The following is a 16,375-nucleotide window of genomic DNA, read 5'->3' on the forward strand; positions in this document are numbered from 1 at the left end:
TATTCTTGGCCTCTTCCCATGCTTTTACCTTTTCTTCTATAATTATTTGCTCCCAATACTTTGGTTCCTTTGCTAGCTTTCTCCAATAAATTCCAGCCCACTCTTAACTATTCTGTGTACTTCTAATTCAACTCACCCTTATTAGCAGATTCTCCTTTCTCCATTTCCATGTTGGCTTAGTTCTTTCTGCTACTTTATGAATATAATATTCTGCATGTTTGTTGTTATTCTCATTAAGAATCTGTATCCAAAATGCTCATTAAGAATCTGTATCCAAAATGCCTGTCTGTTTTTATTTCTTGAGCTTCCCCCCTGTTTTGTCATCATCCCTTTCTACTCCAAATTATGTCTTTCTGCTTGTGCTGTGTACAGGAGCTTTAAATATGTGCTCTGAATCACCCCTTCAAATCATGTAATCTCAAAACTACCTTGTTCTGTTGGAAGGATCAGCTTATCTCACTTGACTGTTGCCCTTTTCCCCGCCCATATAAAATCTTTCAATTTTCTATCCACAACTTCTCCTCTTGTTGATAAAAATATGTTTGACCTGTGTGTTATACTTAATCCCTTAGGGATTAAGAACATTTTCACTGGTTGTATCTTGCTATCCATATCCTTAAATCACAGCTTCCAGTTTTTCAGTTTTTGTATTATCTTTTGTTTAGTCTCTTACCACATATCCTTACTGCCACAACAAAATCCTTTTTAGCCCATACACCTAAGTACTTAATACACCTAAGTACTTAATTTTATCATGTTCCCATAAGTATGGCTATTACTGAACCAATGTGTGTGTGGGTTCATAATTCACAGCTATTGCCCTCAGTTTATCTTCATTAATTTTGTATCCTGAACAGACTTGAGTGTCTCAGAATGCTCCACTACACTGAAAGGTTCTTCTCTGGTTTTGTCAGGTACAGAATAATATCATTTGCTAATAAACGTGACTTTTCTTGATTACTATACCAATTTACATCCTTGAATTTCTGAGTCCTTTATTTTCTTTGCCAGTTATTCTAAATATAACACAGCTGTCAAAGGAAAAAGAGAAGACACCCATGCATGGGTCATCTGTTCAAACAGAACTTAGAGGAAAAAAGTTAATTTACTACAGTTCTCTGCTTGGAAGATTGGAAGACCAGTAAAGATTGAGAAGAAATATGAACTGGCTCCTGAGATTTGTCTTAGTGATGGACAATAAATGGATTTGTAAGGCTTAACCTTGTAGAGCTTATCATAAATAAACCCCTTACTTTTTTGCCTCTGATCCATCTTATAATCTCCTAATTAATCTTATTATTTTGTCACAGAATGCAAATGTTTTCATTGCCCTACTTATAAAATCTCAGCCTATTCTGTCGAATGCTTTCTCTGCATCAAAACCACCACCAACAATGGTGTTTTCTTACATTCTGCTTCTGTCTGGATGATCATTGTTCTATTAATGTTATCAGATATTTGCCTCCCCTCCAGAAAACCACATTAATCTATATCTATCAATGTTGGCATCTCCTTTGCCTTTTTTTTAGCCATTACAGATATAAAGGCTTCATATTCATGGCTTAGAATTGATTTGGGCCTGTGTGAAGCTTGATCTGATGGGCCTTTCCCATCTTTAGGTATTGCAGCCATCACAGCTTTCTTCCAGGATGTTGGTGCTTCTCCTTCTCTTAAAATACTGTTAAACAAAACCTTCCAGATCTTTAACACTTTCTTCTGTTTAAGTTTAAAAACTTCTACAGGAATACCATCTGTTCCTGGAGACTTTCTTGTAGATTGGCTATAATATCACTATTTTATCTCATCTCCTCCTATCCTGAATGTTAGTAATTGAAATATTCTCTTAACCTTGGTATGTTTAATAATTCCATAAATATTTACATTTGTACCTTTTCCTGATTTCCACATTTCCGTACTTTTATACAGATTTTCATAAAATTTCCAGAATATTTCTAATAGGATCTCTGCTTATTTTCCTTGTTAAAGGATTCCTAAGCTTGGCAACAACCATTTTTACTTTCTGTTATTTAAGCTGTTGCATTAAAAGCTTGTGCTTTGGAGTTACTATAAAGAAAAAGTTGCTTAACAGTCTTTCTAAACCGTATATTGTCCAGATATTCCCTTATTTTCTTTTTAGCACTCTGTAGGTGTGCCTCTTCTTTTTCTGTGAGATTCCCTAGTCTACAATTCTTAAAATTATCAGTCTGTTGTAGTAATTCTTGTCACGTCTTAAGCATATCTTTATCTTTTAATTTTTATCCTATTTTTGAGCTCCACTTTAATCCCTAGCTGTATCTTCTGAAGACGTTTCTGTATTCCCCAATAACTCCCAAATAATTTCCAGAACCCATTCCTTAAATTCCTCTCTGTTTAACAGATAGGTGGGGAAGTGCCAGAGTCTCATTTTTATTTTAGTTATTATTGGTGTTAGATCTGAAATAGTGATTGGATAAGTAGTGCACATGTTCCTATGAAATATAATTTCTGTTTAGCCTAGTCCAGTTTTCATAGTTTGAGGAATAATATGTAAATTCTGTCTGAGCTCCTACTACTAAATTCACATCTTCCATTTCAAATATTTTCATAAGTTTCTTCAAAAATCTACCCTTGTTAGTTATATTTTCACCTCTCAACACCCCTCCTGATTCATCTTCACTGTTGCAAATCAAATCCAGTCCCCACTTGTAAGTAATATTCCCTGCTGAATGCTGAGTATTTCTACCAGAATTTTCTTAAGCTCCATTGTAGCAGTTTTAGGTGGAATGTAAGTACATGCCAGCATAACCCTCCTCCCTTGCCAGTAGCCTCTTAAGACTATAAAGCTATTTGCACTCTGCATTTTTTAATATAGTTTATTGCTCTTACTTTTTTTATTTTACCTGTTATTCTGTTCATGTTCAAAGATAATAGGGAAAATGTTAACTTATTCCCCACCTGTTATGTATTAACATATTTTTAATGTTTAGTTCAGCTATTGTGTTACATGTATACACTAATGTTTGTCTTGTTTATATTTTATATACTTATTTGTCATATCCATTTGAACATATTTCATATCCTACAAGGCTTTTTTGTTTTAATGAAAACCCTCAAACAAAAACACAAACACAACTCTGTAACCTGTTAACTTAATGCAAACACACAACTTTGTAGATCTTGAAATAATGAAGTTTAACTTCCTAATAGGAACCATTGCCACAACTGTATAGCTGCAGGCTTTATTTAACCTGTAATAAAGGTTATCCTTGCTAAGACGCATAGTACAGCATGTGCTTAATCTTACACTAAGCACTGTCTGTTTTTCTTATCTTTATTACTCTTCCAGATGTTGAAAACAACGTAAATGCTTTCAGAAAACATTATCGTTTAGCCTTTGAAAGAAAAAAGTGTTCTGTTTTTATTATCCTCCTCCTATCAGCTTGTTTCTTTAGGAACATGAGAACCAGATACATAGTTGCATTCTGCTACGGGCTTCTCATGTTGCATTGTGATCAGTTATTCTCTAAATTAAAACTTTTCATTACATTCAATTTTCTTTTATTTACTTGTTTCCACTTAAATGTTGTTGGATCAAGGGCTTTAATCCTGTCATTTTCCTATGCAAAAGGAAGAAAAACATATCAGTTTTGCTTATATCATGCTCTGTATACTTTTATAACCCATCCCTTACCTCAACAAGCTAAGATTACTGCTTCTTTTTCTTAAACATGCTTTTGTCCAAGCTTTCTTTTACATTGCAGTACTTACATTTCTTAAAACTAAACAAGAAGAAAAAAAGAAAAGGGCACTTGTTTACTTTAGTGTCTGTATAAAGCACAAACATAACTGAAAATGCTGTACTGTATAACATACATTATATGTCATGTTTTATAAGAATACTCAAGAACAAAAATTGTTTTACTTGCCCTTTTCCTTTCTTCCTTCCCTTCTCCTTAATGTTCTTCCAAATATTAATGACATGAAGTAGGGCGTATGCGTTGGAGGCCCTTCCAAGTTTAACAAAGTCAGAAAAAATGCAATATTTCCAGATTTTCTTATTCAGCCATATTTCACAAGTGTGATTGCTTTGTAACCCCTTATTTATTCATTAATTTCCAAGTTGCTGATTTTCTATTGATCTCCATTTCCAAACTCCAGTCTCCTGTTCATTTCCAATGTTTTCTTCTTTTTCTAGTAAACTTTTATGCTTTTGTCTGTGTCTTAAGCATTTTCCTTTGGAACACTGGAAAAGATTTCATTGGCATAGTCTCTCTGTGAGTTTTATTATTAAGAGTAAGGAGCACAGCCCCTTCTGTTTGATAACTCACTCTTTGTTGGATACATTTTTGTATTTCTTCCTTAGCATGTTCTGCATCAAAAGGTGGCTTTGACTCTCCAGGAAAAAAAAAATCTGAAGATAGCTTGATACAGCAACTTGAATCTCACACCTGCCTCTTGACATTCCATGATTGCTGGAATAAATGTACTCCTCTTTTGCTTAGTGTACAGTACGTAATCATTTTCCACAAATACTCTGCTGTTTCAAAAATTTTATATGTTGTCCTTCCTCCACTCATCATCTACTCTTTCTGTTGGTAGGATTGCATCTTTGCTATTAGAAGTCTTGGCTACTTTCTCATGACCTTGTTTGGAGCATACACATGATGTTCCCATTAAGAACTCCTGCTGTGGAATTCCAGTCCAGTTCATTTGTTTGTTTGTGCTTATAATACTAATACAGTCTGTTCCTGCCAGTTTGTCTGGCACAGTAGAAAATCTTATGTTTTCCCTACATGCTTGGTCCTCTCTAATTCTACCATTTTTTTGAAACATCTCTTCTTACATACTTGCACGTACTTTGGATGGTGAAGTGGTGTAACTATAGCATTGTCACCTCACAGAAAGAGGTTCTCCAGTTCGATTCTCAGCTGGGGTTCCTTCTGTGTGGAGTCTGCATTGTCTTCCCTGCATTCGTGTGGGTTTCCTCTGGGTGCTCCAGTTTCCTCCCACGTTACAAAGACATGCATCTGGAGCATTTCTCCCCGGGCCTCCGCTGAAAATTGGCTTCATTCCAAGTAGGACTTTCCCAGTCAAAAAATGTTAAATAAAATAAAAATTAGCTGTCATTTTTATAATTTCAATTTACGATTGTTGCAGTTTTATCAGCTCATCTGAATATCTGTTTAAAGCTTCTTCCATTTTTGCCCAGCCTTTTGTTATTTCAGTTGCTATAATCCTTCAGTGTTTTATTTTAATCCGCTTTGAGCACATTTAACTTATGTTTTTTTTCCTGTATATTACTGGAAGTCATGTCTTGCACCAAAGCTGGAGCTTGAACTGCTTTTTGCTGAACAGCTGCAGGATTCTTCCCAGCCAGTGTTTTTATTCACCTTTTGTGGTCGAATTTCTTTCATGTTCTGTAAATTTTCTGTACTGGCATCTAGGCAGTGCATTTACTTGCCAGTAACTGAAATTTACCTATAAAGACACATTAATTGCCTCCCTTTTCTGAGTTGGTTAGTGAGCAGCTATCTTGAAAGTCCCCGGATAGTACATTTATTGGTATCAAAACTCATTCCTTTTGATAATACCCACTCGTATAATCTGTCCAGATGCTTTAGAAGCATGAAACAGGGAATCAATTTCTCAACAATCGCTTTCAAAAAATATCCATTTAGACTATCTGGTCCTGCAGCAGAATTAGATTTAATACGTGGTAAAGCTTGTCTTGTACATTCTTCTTCCAGCTGGGGGAAAATCCCATTTACTAACAAGTGAGAAAATGTGGGGTTTCATTATATAAACCATCTGCAAATAATTTCACAGACTCTTGTGGTTCTGTAATGTAATTTAACCCCCCTTTTAACACTATCCCTGAGGTATCAAGTCCACAATTTCTCAGGTGATTAACCTTTAATATCTTTCAATTTAGTAACTAGGTTCAATTCATAGCATGATCTCACTTCATTTGTTACCTTTAAATATATTTTTCTACATCTGTCATAATTATTTGTAGTTTCAACTGTTAGATCTTTATAATGCTGCCACATACTATTTTATTCCTTCTCATCTTTCATAACTTTGTATTCCACCATAATTGACTGTTTACCCTACTCCTAGACTTAAAAACCTACTGGTACATAAGGTTTTATTAAATCATTAATAAGTATAAAAACTTTCAAAATTTTCTCTTGTATCCTTATTTTCAAAACTGTTTCCAGTTCTATAATTAGATATGAACATTTATTAAATTGAAATCTGATTGATAGAGCATTTTTACTAATTCCCTTTGTTACAAGATTGAAAACTGAAACTTCAAAAATAACACACAAGTGTTATGATCTCCCCCTACTGTGGTCCAACATTGCAGGCATTTCATTTCAGTCTTTGACTTATCCATGCAATATCCAATACCTTTTTAACTCAAGTAAACTTGTTTACTGTTTGTGTATAGATGTTTGATCTGTTGTTAATGTATTTATTGACCTGGTTGATGATGTTGGGACTGTCCAGTCAATATTAGGAGCATGTATATCCTCTACAGTAATATCAGATTTGCTCTCAAAACATTTATTAATGTATTGTATCAACTTATTTTTTTGTTATGTTTTGGGAAGGATTGAAAATAGCTGTTTTGCAACTAAGTTCCCAATTAATACTTTTTAGTATTATGAATTCAGTAGTTTTATTACTAAATATTAATGTAAAGTCATAATTCTTGAAATATAAATAATCCACCTCTGTTTTGACCAGATCTAGAAATCTGATGTATATGAACACTGGTATGCACAATGGTTTCCTGTTACTACTGAACCAGGTACCTGTGATGAGTACAAAAATTAAATCATATGCAATGCTAGCCTCTAATTTCACACATTTATTGTTTAAGCAATGATCATTTGTCAAGACATATCTTTGATAACTATTTGAGCTTTAAGGAGGTCATTAGTTCAGAGGGGTAAATAACAGGAGTAGAAACCTGGAAGAGCAGAAGACTTTTAAGGCAACAGCATCTGGAGTAGTTTACTAACTTGGAATAGAAATGGTCTAATTGAAGAAAACAAATGGAGAAGAGTACTGAATTACCTTAAAACCTGAAAGTTTGCAATAATATTCTTACAAGAAAGCCACTTGAAAATGAAAGGGTGTGAGGAATTTATTGCAACATAGGGAGGCAAGGGCTTCTATGCAGAAGCATTTGAAGGAAGGAAATGTAAATAATAATACTCATGGGAGTGGATAATATTTAGAAATAGAAGAATCATGAGTAGCTAAATCTGGCAGGTACATACTTGTGAGAGGTAACTGGAAGGGTTAACAGGTGACACTGGAAATATGTATATACAACCCAGGACTAGAAAAGAAGATTAATATTTCATGAGATTTTGACCAAGGCTTCATATTGTTGGGGGAGGTGGAAACTCAGACAAGTGAGGGGGCCTAGTAAGAAGTGTGACAACACCAGAGGGCTAGTGGTTTGTTATACACACAAACATGTGGGTGAGTTGATTTTGACCAGAAAAGAAATGGAGAGTGCACCTTTTTGTCTCAACATGATATTCTGTAGCAGTTGGTGGATAAAATGCATATGAAAATTAGAGTAAAAGAACATTTTATTAAATGTACTTGGGGAGTATAAGAAGCAGGAAAAAGACTTAATAGAAAATTGAAAGAAAGAAAAGAAAGTTGAAGAAATAACTAAAACAACTGGACGATAAGGAATGGAATGGTAAGAGGAAGTGGCAGAAGTTCCAGAGTTATGGAGAACTGTATTCTGAGTAGGAAAGCAATGATAACTGGGGAACCAGTTTTGAGGCATTCCTAGCAGACATGAGGGTAAAAAAGCTTAAAAGCATATTATGGAAGAATCTGAGAGTCAAGCCCATTATGGAGCAAGAAATCATGGCTCAGGTAAATACACAGGATGCAGGTGTATTGCCCAAGGGTGATGGGCTCCCCTTTAAAGTTTGGATAATTGGGGGGGGGGTGCTTCGATACAATAGTAGGCAAGATTCATATAATGAGTTTTAACAAGAAATATCTTTATTAAGTTATCCTATATAACAAAGGCAATCATACATTTATGTAAATGAAAACAAACCATACTGACATTATTTTAGTTGGAAACATAATCGCTTATAATCTACCCGGTTATTGTCAGTCAAACATTACATATCTCAATCAAATCCTGCCTTCTTTTAAACCTTTTTCCTCCTCTGCATATATTGTTCCCACAATTCCCATTTTTCTATGTAATTTGCTCCACCCTTTTCTAAAGATCGCAATTCCAGTTATTTTATCTCTGTTACTGTATTCACTGCTTCTAGTAAGGTGGCTTTAGACTTTGATTTCCATTTTCTAGTAACTGTTTTTTGGCAGCCAGCATAACTAGACTTACCAAGGCTTTACTGCATCTGGGCAATTCTGATTCTGTATCATAGCTCAAAAAATAATTTTCCTAGTTACACCTATTTGCTCACCCAGTGTCTCTAACAGAGCAGTCTGCAGAGAATATTTAAAGTCTGCCCCCAGTGTCTTACAATCCTTTATAACCTCCTCTGATTAATTCTTAGTTATCATGCTCTACTAAATATTCCTTTTTTAACAGCAGCTTCTACTAGGACAATCAGATGCTGATATAACTGAAGGTATTGGTGGAGAGAGTTTTTTATTGGGGGGCAGAATAAGAAATGTAACCAATATGAAGGATGATGGGAATGAGATGTTTTACAAAGAGAAAGCATAATGATGCAAGATAAAAACAGATGTGCAGCACTAGAAGATGAAAAAAAAGAAGAATGAGAATTTACAACAAAATGAAACCCAAATGTAAACTGTATCTTTAATAAAAGAAAAAAACTAATTGCACTCAGAAATAAGTCTGACTCTCAATAAGCTAGAAATGCTTTTGTTAAATAAACAATGAATTCTGGACCTTTATCAAATTAACCAACGCCAGATATGAAGTAAACCAAGCTAACCAGGTGAAAGATAACTACAACGCCACCTTTAATTATGTTGGAAATCTCCAAAACAATGCCCAGTATTGTACAGAGCTAATAGTAAATGATGTCAACATACTCTGACCTGGAGGACATAAACCAGTTTACTTCCAAACATAACCTTCAGAGTCCTCTCCCCATTATTCTCAGTTCACATACCCACAGCTACATTCTCCCACAAATCTCTCAAGAAGTAGTTTTCATTCTGCAATCTAAGAACAAGGACACTACGTCTGTGGGGGCCAAATAATCTGCCAGGCTGTCCCCTGGTCAGCCTGAAACATGACTTTTTCTGATCCCCTGCAGAAGCTATTCAATATTAGCCTTAAAACAGGCTTTGTGCCAGATCAATAGAGGACAGCAAGTCATTCTCTTTTACAAAGGTGGAGCTTCAATGGACCAAGGTAATTATAGACCCATAATGTTTGACCAGTGTCATTTGTAAGGCTATGGAAAGGATTATTATGGAATTAATAATTAAGGATTTAGATAACCTACAATCTGTCAACCCAGACCCATCTGGGTTTGTGAAGGGCAAGTCCTGCTTACTAACCTGGTCAATGACTTTGACTTTGAAAATGTTACTGTTGTGAAAACTGGACAAAATTGCTGGAGCTGATAAAGAAAAATATAAGGAAATATTTTTGATTGTAGGGAAAAAAAGACCGAAGGTAAGGGAGAGAGTATATAATTAAACTATAAAAAGGCACAAAAAAGAAACAGAAGAGCAGAACAATGTCATGTCAGTATAAGAAAAGTAGAGAGAGTTGAATGAAAAAATGGAGCAAAGGTTAAAAATATCTTTGTCTAAATAACACATTAAAAGGGGAAAAGGCAGTTATTGGGAATGGATACAATGATGAAGGGAATATTAAATATAAGTAGAGAGATAATAGAAATAAAGGAAAAGTTTGTGGGTAGAATGCTTGAAAAGGAAATGATACAAGAATAAATATGGATTGTAAAAACAAGATCTGAAAGTGTTGAAAATTGTCTGTAAAAATAAATTGCTATGAGATCGGTGGTACAAATGAAAGAATAATCAGCATCAGAAATAAATGGGTTAGGTTCTGAATGTTATAAAGAGGTAACTAGAAATGTGAAATTAATGTTCTGTAAAATATTAAATGAACGGTTAAAGTAAGAACAGATGAAGGGATTTGTAGTGGAGTAAGATGAAAGAAATGATGAAAGAAATGATATACAAAATTAGAGAATGATAACACTGGGAAATGCATGTATGTAGAATCTTTAATGAATAACGTTTTGGATGAAGTTTTATAGGAGGAGGGTTTTTCGGAATGAAGACGTGGGAGTTGAAATAAATGTTTATAGTAAAAGAAGTAACAGATAATTTTAAATGAAAAGAACAAACTAACACTAGTGACGTGATGTGTGAAAGGCCTTTGATAAGGTTAGTCAAGAAGCAATATGGAAGATTCTGTAAGCATATGGAATGTTGCAAAATTTGCAATGAAATGTCATAGCACAACGTTTTATGGTAGGAAAGATAAAAGTTAGGAAGGAGTTGAACACTGATGTCCATTAAGTATATGTCTGTCTGTAGTAGCAATGAATGCTACTCTTCAGTCATATGTGTGCGAAATAAAAAGTAAAATGGGAGATGGTAAAAGAGTTATGTTATCTATTGTGTGTCATATGAAGAAGATTTTGTGATTTTTGGCTAAAAGTAAGATCTAGAAAAGTGAAGTTATGTGGGAGGAATTAAAGAATACTGGATTGCAGCAAAATAAGGCAAAAAGCAAAGGGTTTGGTGAAAGTAATTATAGTAGGAAGGAAATGTGTCTATTAGGAATGACATTTGGAGTGTATGAATATGTAACAAAACAGTGGAAAATAATGCTGAAAAAATAAAAAATATATCATGGTGGAAAAGTTTTAAGTTATTCAAAAAAGTGCATATTAGGAAACTAGCATATTTGGGAGAGTACACATTTCCAGCTAAAACAGAGAAAGATATTCGAAATGTAAATATTTTTAATTATGTGGTGATCAAGATTGAATCCAGTGAAAGCAGGGGTAAAAATCCTATAGTGTACTTTGTGTCGGTGCATTTTTTTCTTGGTAATAAAGATGGTAAAAAAAGAGTTGTAAATGATGTGGAAATTTTCATATTTAAGGTATCAAGTAGTATGGAAGTATGAAGGAGGGATTAAGTGGTATAGAAAAATAGATGGAAGGAAAAACTATATGAAAATAAGATTATGGAAATTATTTGTGAAGCGGGGGGGTTTTATGGATAATTGTGCTAGGTAAGTTACCAACCAAAAGTAGTCTGAAGTACAACATACTGGAAGAAAGAAAATATGAGGAGTGTAATGAAGAAACATCAAAAAAGTGAACATCTGTGGACATATATGTGTGAACATATATATATATATATATATATATATATATATATATATATATATATATATGTGTGTGTGTGTGTCTTCACATTGTTTTCTTATAAATTGCATTTCCAGTCTCTCTTAATGTTTTCTAATCTCCTCTGATTGATTCTCATAGTTAGCCTTCAATATTTTTTATATGCTAGCAATTATCCTTTTTAACAGTTGCATATGTTATAGATTCAACTAAGAACTCTACCATAGCAAGTCTTTCACTTAAATGTTCCCATCTCTTTTTGTTTTCCTTTACTCTAAGATCAAGCCCTGGTAGTGAAGGCAATCTCTAAGCTGCAATCCAAATGTCTTCATGGCTTCATCCCACTCTGTTACATTTCTGCTTGAGTTATTTGCTCCCAATATATTAGTTCTTTGCCACATTTCTCCAGTAAATTCCAGCCATCTCTTGTCTACTTTCTGTACCCTACTTGCTGTCATCCCTTATGGCAAAACCTCTTTTTTTCATTCTTGTATTGGCTTACTTCATAGAATACGTATACATATTCTGTATGACTATTGTTATTCTCCTTAAGGATCTGCATGCAAACCCCCCCCACCTCTCTGTCTCTCTTTTGATCTTCCCCCTTGCTTCATCATTATTCCTTTCTACTTTGAATTATAAACTTCTGCTTGTGTTAATGTGTATAAGCCTTAAATGTGACACTAAATTATCCCTTTAAGTCAGGTAAACCTGGACCACATTGTTATGTTGGAAGAATCAGCTTATCGATTCCAAAGATGGGTGTGTCTTTGGAACTTGTAGGTTTGTCTTCCTGCTGTGGGCTTTGAGTGAGCATTTTTTTAACATTTGTGGCTGAATCACCTTGAGGCTATTTATTTATTTTTGTTGGGACTGTATTAAGTTCAAATTATGATGTGCCATCCTTTTTCATAACATCTGTTGTCTTCAGATGTTAGGACATCGGTTGGTGAATATCAGTTGGTGAAAGGGACCAAAAAGATTTGTATGTGCATCAGTATGGCTGTTTGCTGCTGTTGGAGAAGTGTGGAGCAGGGTTGGCTGAATAGCTGGGTGTTCTGTAGTAATTTCAATTACAGAGGACAAAGAGAAAATGGTTTGATGGCAATACTTTGGTGGTGAGCATTGAATTCTTCTTGAGGGAAAGAACAGGACCGATATCATTCCTGTGCGGAGGTACGCTTTCCAGCTGATGGTTGCAACTTTAATCTGGTCGGTGCAGTTGTAAGAATTGGATCGTGTACACTTGCAAATTGTTGTGACAGAGTACGTTCATGAGGTCTGTTTTGAAGAATTCAAGTACTGTGTGGTCTGTTGAGTGGGTTTGTCTCGTATTGTTTCATTTGGAGGATTTAATTACCATTGATATCGAGGGTGAGCCCAATTGCTGTTTGGGGCAGTTTTCAGCAAGCTCGCGTGGTATATCGAAACTTGTAAGTACTGTTTGTTTGGTATGGGACAGTGTCAGCAAATTTTTTTTGTGCTATGTGTGCTTTTTTTTGAATAAGTACACAATCATTTCCTGGGGCCTATGGAAAAACGTACATTTGTATATTAGAGACCGGATCGTTGGGCTCATTATTTTTAGAAGAAATGATGAGACATTAGTATTCATATGTTCCGTTTTGTTATGGGACAAGGTAGATTTTCATTTACTGATTTAATTTAGTTCTTCATCGGCAAACAGTTGTATTTACAACTATAGTGGATTCTGGAGCCATACGTGTTGTTCGTATTGCCTTGTACAAGTGTATATGATGTGTGTTCGTCTTATTGAGTGACTTTTTCCATCATGTGTGATTGCTTCATTTCACATTCATGCAAAGAAGTTCAGGGCCTGCTACGGATTTTTAGAAACTGATTGTGGGGACATAATACAACACTGTTTGACTATTGGTCGAAGTGTATTCCAGTTTGATAGCTGAAGATACAGAGAAGACTGGACGGAGTCTGGATGGATGGACAAAGAGCATTTGTTATAAGAACTATTGTTTTGTGGCCTGAGGATCAACAATGTTTGGACAATTGTATGTATTTTGAGTTCAACAAATGTTTTTCCATGTATAACAATTTTTTTAAATTGTATGTGTTATGGTGGGGATAACAATATAAATCAGGTACATTGACTACATTTAGATAAATGCGGTACATATTTGTTATATGCAGTATGTTTTGAATCATTCTTTGAACAGCACATAATTGGATGGACACTAATTCTAATGAATGTGGGATGAATAGAAGGGTTGATGACATCTGGGAAAGTTGTTGGATTTTGGATATGTAACATTACTATTAGTTTTTGACATTTAAGTGGTCTTATGGTTTCACCCTGACTGGTTTGTGGGGTACTATAGGAGCTATTATGAACATATTTGGTATGCCATAAACAGCAAATGTTCTTTGACATTTATCTGTATTTTTGATGTGTATTTTTGATAGTTATTTGTGCTTTAGACATACCGAATGGGGAATATGGTTATGAGTCCTGTATTAAATGTGGGTATTAAAAGCTACTCCTATTTGTAGGATACATATTTTTAGTTTTTTGAACAGCTTTTTGTAGTAGTTAGTGTGAGCAATAGGTGTAGTAACTCAAACATATCTATTTTTTGTTAGTACTTGTATCTTAAAAGTGTAATGCTATAGGAGATGTTTTTTGTATTAGGTGGTAGATTGTGAATGTGTAGGTGAATTTAGCTAATTTTATATGGGCTTGAATTAATACAGCATTTAAGATATTTTTCCTGAAAATATAAGGAGTCTGAACAAACCCAGTAAGCATTCATCAGAGTTAGCATTTTGGGTCATTTGCACAAATTGAAATAATTTTGAGGAAAACTGTTCTGTTTGAATTTTAAGCTTCTATGGTGGTCTCTGTATTAGGTGGAAGTGTACAAATGGAAACAGGTTTGGGGTAAATTGCTCTGTTTGAAACCAAAGCTCCTATGGTTGTCTTAGCATTAGGTGGAAGATAAACAGGATAAAGTGCATTTAAATTGGAGATTGTAAAGTCAGGAGTGGTGGTAGGCTCTGAGGTTATAAGCAAAATAATTTGAGCCCTATTAATATATCAGGTGTAGAGATGTATAGGTTTTGCAAATGAGGGATTTAGTTACCATATTGCAAGGCCTGTCTGCAAACAAACATTTACATGGGTTTGGACTAGACAGGTCTGGGGGGCACATTAGTGATTTGGACACCCATCATATGGTTGACCAGTGTGGTGAACTATTTAACAAGCTAACCAAGGGTATGATCACTTTACGCACCAATGTGTGGCATCTGAAATTGTTTAAGGCCTATCAGGCCAAAAACATTACACCTAGGGTAGGGTTCGGACAGTGCCATATGTAAGCTTGGCAGATGAGACTTTGACTTATGAATGGGCACAAACACAACAGGATGCATCAGTGACATTTGTCAACATACTATCCTTGTATTATGAATGGATGGTTGACAAAAATTGTATAGATGTACAACAGGTATGTAAGGATTTAAAACCATTTGAGGGACAAGCCCGATATCAAGAATGTTTAACCAAATTGTCTAAAGATTTATTAGTCATAGAGAAATCTTTGAAAAATAAAAAACTTCAAAAGTTTAACCATGATATCAAAGACTATGAGAGAGGGAAATCCTTTGACCTCAGGAAAGTTTTCTGAGGGAGGGGGCAATATGATGAGACCGAAAAGGAAGAGACCTAGGTTGATTCTGAAAAAGTCAGGTACAGAATATAGCAACACTTCAGGGGAAGACGCATCAGCTATAAATGTTGAGCAAATACTCACTCAGGGGTCACCTAGTACAAAGAAGCATAGAGGTATGGACCACCCTTTAGGTTCAGATGACACCGGGGATGTAGCGGTATGGACCACCCTTTAGGTTTAGATGACACCGGTGAGGTAGAAAGCATAAAAAATATAAACAATGTACAAATGTTATTACAGACACTGGGACATCGGTAAATACGGTGTACAATGTCCACAATTTCTCCTCTGTAACTCTGACAGAAGTAGAAGAACAATTGCTTAATAAAGGGCTAAAATGTATACCGGGCTTTTTGTTAATGAAGACAGTGTGGTTAATGACTTGTTGGCTTTTTGTCGAACACTCAATTTAAGATTATTCTTTGGCCCTCAGAATAGGGTTCAAAGATTTACTGAGTTTCGTTTTCGAAAATCTAAATTTATGCCCTCAATGGATAAGCATGTGGCCATATTTCAAGAATCAGTAATAAAAGATCTACATTTTAAGAATTGTGAAGCTAGAGTACTGAATCAAAATTTGACAGTGGATGAACAACAGGCATTTAGGAATTTAAAGAATAAGACCAATATTGTCATTATTCCAGCGGGCAAGGGTGGGGCGGTAGTGTTTATGGACACTGAAGAGTATATATTGGAGGCTCGTAGACAGTTGAGTGATGAGACATTATATGCCAATGCCACTGGACCCACCTTTCATTTTAAGAAGGCGATTGATACTTTTTTGGATTTGGCTTGTGAAGGAGTTATTTCCCCACAGGTTAAACAACATTTGACAGTGGATGACCCTCCGAAGCAAATCCTTTACCTGTTGCCCAATATTCACAAAAACTTAAATAGACCACCTGGTAGGCCGATAGTGTCTGGTATTGGTTCTTTAACAGAGCCATTGTCAGCATTACTAACTGAACATTTGCAGCCCCTATTAAGGTTAGTCAGAGCTAGAATTCAAGACGCTAAAGAGTTTTTGACAGTTATTGAAAATTCTCCGTTGGAGACACATTGGCTACTATGCACATTGGATGTAACAGCATTATATACCAGCATTCCACATTGGGCTGGACTGGAAGCTGCTAAATATTGGCTGGACAAAGAGGATGTCTATCACCCAGGTTTTAACAATTTGTTATTGTGCATAGTAGAACATGTGTTAGCCAAAAATGTTATATTTTTCCAAGGGGACTTCTACTGGCAGGTTCAGGGAACAGCAATGGGGGCATCTTTCGTCCCCATATATGCTGA

The 16,375-nt window shown here is 35.2% G+C and overlaps 1 protein-coding gene across 1 annotated transcript in view; it reads left to right on the forward strand.

Moving 5' to 3' along the window:
• The window catches only part of LOC122814987 (protein mono-ADP-ribosyltransferase PARP12-like), a 1,242,293-nt gene that overhangs the window by 15,427 nt on the left and 1,210,491 nt on the right, over window positions 1-16,375 (forward strand). The window lies entirely within an intron of this gene.

This window comes from Protopterus annectens, chromosome 11.part0 (assembly GCF_019279795.1).
Source record: "Protopterus annectens isolate FY-2018-M chromosome 11.part0, PAN1.0, whole genome shotgun sequence".
Lineage (NCBI taxonomy): Eukaryota > Metazoa > Chordata > Ceratodontiformes > Protopteridae > Protopterus > Protopterus annectens.